The following is a 5,592-nucleotide window of genomic DNA, read 5'->3' on the forward strand; positions in this document are numbered from 1 at the left end:
ATTTTCACACTTTTGTTAGTGTTTGTTGTTGTTGTTGTTGTTGTTGTTGTTGTTACATACATCCTGTATGTCATGTAAATGTGTACAGTGGGTGGTGATTGAAAATGTGTTCTAATATATGTTCTTCACAGAAAATGAGCCAAGGCCATTGAGTGTGGGTTTAAAAAAATGATTTATCATTTTTCTTTAGCTAAATAATGAAAACGGGTCCCACAGAGCCGAATACCATACAAGGGTTAAAAGGGGCTGCCGATACTTAATGTCAAAAACATAGGCTTTCACACCCGACCTTATCACTGCAGCCTGCATTCTATACACAAATGTACCGCTTCCTACGCTAGATAAAATGTTGACAATGCTCCCTAATTGCGTTAAACGGTACTACATTGTGAGGAGACAATTATAAGGACTAATCACCATGACCTTTTGCCAATATTCTTTTCACCATTCTCTGACCAAGGCTAAGGTGTACACTGCTCTACTGCTTGTGCTTCATAATTTGCCATGTGAGAGATTTGTTTGTGTCATTGGTGTTCATTCGAAAGGGGCCAGGTTTGCTATTTTTACCAGCTTGAGTGTACTTCACTTCGCTTGATATTCTGGTCGCATTTCGACCTAATTGCTGTCAACATGACTAAAAATGCAAGTGGGGAAGGTGTTGTATTGCAAAAGTAGGAGGAAGAAAGGTTTATCCGGTGGACAATTATTAGTGTCACCTTAAGGTTGACATTTAACAGTTGTTCCCTCCTTCGCTCTATAAAATTATCAATAAAAGCTCAACGTTTTTGTCCAAGGCAAGGCAAGGCAAGGCAAGTTTATTTATATAGCACTTTTCAACACAAGGCAATTCAAAGTGCTTTACAAAAAATGAAAGAGATTAAGAAAATGGCATTTAAAATCAGTCATTAAAAAGAAAAGCTAATAAAATAAACATTAAAAGAAAAAATACATGGATAAAAGTTACAGTGCTGTCAATTAAACATTAAAAGAAAAAAGTACATGGATAAAAGTTACAGTGCAGTCTAAGATGTGAATAGTTCAATTAAAAGCAGCGACAAAAAGAAAAGTCTTCAGCCTGGATTTAAAAGTAGTCAGAGTTGCAGCGGACCTGCAGGTTTCTGGGAGATTGTTCCAGATATTTGGAGCATAATAACTGAACGCTGCTTCTCCATGTTTAGTTCTGACTCTGGGGACAGAAAGCTGACCAGTCCCTGAAGACCTGAGAGATCTGGATGGTTCATAATTTAGCAGGAGGTCAGAAATGTATTTTGGGCCTAAACCATTCAGTGCTTTATAAACCAGCAGCAGTATTTTGAAATCTATTCTTTGACACACAGGAAGCCAGTGTAAAGACTTCAGAACTGGAGTGATGTGATCCACTTTCTTAGTGTTAGTGAGGACTCGAGCAGCAGAGAGATTCGATCCTGGAATAGTCCCATAGAGCAAATCCAGCTAAAGTTAGCCCTCTGATCAGGTGACATTAATAAACAGCAGTACATATAATATGTGTGTGTCGGCATACTGTGTGTGTTTGTGCCCAAATACATAATGTGATTTTAAAAAATGCCACAAAATGTGTTTTGATCGGTATAAAGTCTTAATATTTGCTCCTTTGGATGGCTATTATTAACAGTTCATTGTGGAACTTTTTAGATCACATGAAAACACTTTTTAATTCAAAGTAAAAGTCAGGATTTAAAATGTTACCATGTGTAGATTAAAATGTATTTCCAACGCAGCATATATTTTATATTCAATGAGTTATGTGTGATTGATACCAAATATTTCAATGTTCTCCTTGCAGTTTTTCAAAGATAATGTCTTATGTAGTATGTATAAATATCTTTATTTTATTTTGTATTCATCTTTTATTGTATTGCATTCTAAAATGAAGTAACTGTCATAAAGCAACGGGGGAGTATTCTGATTTATAATGATGATTATTTATAGGCTGATAAAATATAGACGTTTTCCACATATATTTTCCTTACATTTACTGAAGAAAAAAAAAAACAGTAGTCCCATGTGCCAAAAGATGTAAAATAGCAAGATAAGAAAAACTTTATAACTCAAAGGGTTACACACATACATTTATATTTTTCAACCCAACCAAAAAAACGACTCCCCCCAAAAATGAATAATTGTAATACATGGTTAAAGGGCTGCATTCGCATGTATCTACCTTTGGCTGTGAATGAAAGGGACAGAACTGACCGGAATAGTGCTTTTTGTGTGGAGTCTGGCGTCGTCTGCTGCAAGTACACATTTTCCTTTTCATTTCTTCTCTGCGGGCAGACCATTTCATCACTTATTTAGCTGCTTTCTGGATCAGCATCTGTCCTGTCTGTCTCTCCGTCTCTCTCCCTGGGTGTGCTCGCAAGTTTGAGTGCATCGGAGCGGCTGTTACTCACTAAAAGTTGTCTTTCATTTAGTATTCTTTTCATTTATTTTATGACCGTCTTGTTCTGGAAATACATTGTTGTTCAGAAACGTGTGTCTCCCTGGTGAAACGTTCCCTTGTTTTTCTAGTTTTTCTGTAGTTTTCATCCTAACTTGGAAACAGAATGAAACTTATGTATTTTATCTTTCACCTTATCAACTCCTGTTCTTATATCCATGCAGTGGTGACAAGTAAGTAAGTAGGCTACATTTACTCAAGTGCTGTACTTAAGTTATTTTTCAACATACTTTAATGGAGTTTTATACATTTGTGCTACTATACTACTCAATCTTCTACATCTTGGAGGAAAAAATATAATATTTTTGACTGCACTAAACGACGGAGTATTAGGGCCACCCTTAAAAAAAAAACAGAGAGATTTCGAGAATAAAGTCGTAATAATACGAGAATAAAGTCATAGTTACGAGAATAAAGTCGTAACATTACGAGAATAAAGTCATAATTACGAGAATAAAGTCGTAATATTCCGAGAATAAAGTCGTAATGTTACGAGAATAAAGTAATAATTACGAGATTAAAGTCGTAGGCCTATAGTTTCATAAGTGACTTGAGAAGTGGACTTGGAGGAGATTGTCTCCTTTCTGCAGGAGGAAATGGCTGGTTCTGGCCGACTACATTACATTACATTACATTGCATTTAGCTGACGCTTTTATCCGAAGCGACTTACAATAAGTGCATTCGACCAACAAGATACAAACTTGAAGAAATCAGAATCATATAAGTACATCAGGTTTCATAGAGCTAAAACATTTCAGGTGCTACTCAACGGGCTTTAGATAAACCAGTCCTTTATTAGTATATAAGTGCTTTGTTAGCAATTATTTGTTAGTAATTGTATCGCTCGAAGTGGAGTCGAAAGAGATGAGTTTTCAGTCTGCGCCGGAAGATGTGTAGGCTTTCTGCTGTCCTGATTTCAATGGGGAGCTCATTCCGATTCCACTACAAGGCTATCGTTCGACTCCTTCTGGATTCAAAGCCTTGATTACAAGTCTCATCGTTTCTTGTGAAACAACAAGTCCCCTTTGAACAGCTCGTAGATGTAACCAACGATAGCCTTGTAGTCGGCCAGAACCAGCCATTTCCTCCTGCAGAAAGGAGACAATCTCCTCCAAGTCCGTTTGGTTGTTTCTTCGAAACAATAGACATAGTTTCTTGCACAACCTTTTCAAAGTTCTAATACTTGTGATAATCTGATGCTGATGTCACGTGACAAAAGATTAAGTATTTCGTTATTTGAGAAACCTAAACTAAAGTAGGCCTATACTGCTTCACAAGATGCTCCACATTCCTCATTTTATTGCAGGACGTTGCTGTTGTCTCCTTCTCAAGTGGGCATTTATGAAACTACGACTTTAATCTCGTAATTAGCCTACGACTTTATTCTCGTAACATTACGACTTTATTCTCGTAATAGTATGACTTTATTATCGAAATCTCTCTTTTTTTTCCTAAGTGTGGCCCTAATACTCCGTCGTACATAATAACTAGTTTCATTTCAATAAAAAAAACAAGATATTCTATATGCACTTCTAATCTACGCAGTATTACATATAAGTGAGAGTGATGTAAACACTATAATATAATATCCTATGGAAATAAAATACTTAGAAAAGAAAAGAAAATATGACTGTTGATGCGTCAAGTAATTGTATGTGAACATACTTACTCAAGGCTTTGATTATACTACAAATAAAGGTAGAACAACTATTAACATTCAGTTAAAAATAATACGAATATAAAAATAATCTTAGATAGCATATGCAACCAAAGTCTTTAATATTGAGTTTTTTATTTGAATTTTAAGTTACATCTATATTTAAAAAAAACGAATGACACTGGAATTGTGTAATGTCTTAAAAATATTTGCAAAAGTTAATCATCGCTGTTATCTGTATTGTTGGTATGGAGCCCTGGAGGGTTCATAGAGAGAAAATTAAATAAAACGTGGCCACGTTTTACTTTCTCGTTCGCACGAGATACCTTCCTCGTGCAAACGCTCATGCGCACGAGTTAATAAAGCGTGGCCTCAATTTAAATTGATTAGTTTTATGAAGAATATGTCCGGTCGCCAGGCAGTGGCGGCGCCAGAGATTTTCTCTAGGGGGTGCTGTGGGGTAGCTTGACGTTTCATAGAGGGTGCTCAAACATTAAGGGTTTCCCATTAATGCACCAGCGCTACAGTTGAATTTTCTACTGCAACACTCCCCACACGCACACACAGTATACCCGCGACTGTTACAATGAAGGCTCGGTAATCAGCTCACGGCATATAGGTGTAAGCAGGAGTAAAGTGCTATTTTTACAAGTGGTGTGTGGACCTCACCTCCTCCAGGAGGGTCCTCACCTTCTCTAGTGGGGTCCGGGGAGATTTTTTTATTAAATATTGAAGTTAAAAGCATCAATCTGGTGCACTTTGAGAGCAAAATGAAGAGATCTATGGATATACTGTATCTCTCAACATACATATGAAACAGAACTGTAAACAGATTTTCTATTTCTTTATAGATATTTTACAAATCACTCCCCTTTTAAAACAAACAGTTTGAGACCCACTGAGATAACTAGACTAAAGTTAACTATCTAAACACTCAGAGTCCTTTACTTCACCTGAGCTGAGGTTATCTGAGACTCTTCGTCTGACCTTGTTGTTGAAAAAGCTCCTTATATCCGTTAGCTTGGTTAGCTAGCACCAGATGCTAACCACAACGATCTCCGGTAGATACCCACCGGTGCGCTCTCTCTCTCTCTCTCGCTCGCTTGCGCATGCACACAAAATGGCTCGTGCCACACACACACACAGAGCAGAGCTTGAATGAAACACAGAGACCCAGAAGTAAGCTACTTGTACTCACGAGGCCTATTATGTGCAGAATCCCTCTCGCTTTCAGTTGGTTTTGATTGAGTGTCCACATGTGGACGTTTAAGGACTAAAAAACGATCCATTTGTCACTTTGCTGTTAGCAAATAATGTGGGGCTCCAGCTAACAGGAAGTCACTCAAGTGTCACAAAGTAATTTAGCCTATGGGTAGGTCAAAAATCTAATGGGTGCTGGCCATTGGCCTAATCATATCACCTGTGTTGGCTTTATGTTTTTGGTCAAACAATTGTTTGTTTCACATTTGCATTGAT

This window comes from Gymnodraco acuticeps, unplaced genomic scaffold (genome assembly GCF_902827175.1).
Source record: "Gymnodraco acuticeps unplaced genomic scaffold, fGymAcu1.1, whole genome shotgun sequence".
In the NCBI taxonomy this organism is placed as follows: domain Eukaryota; kingdom Metazoa; phylum Chordata; class Actinopteri; order Perciformes; family Bathydraconidae; genus Gymnodraco; species Gymnodraco acuticeps.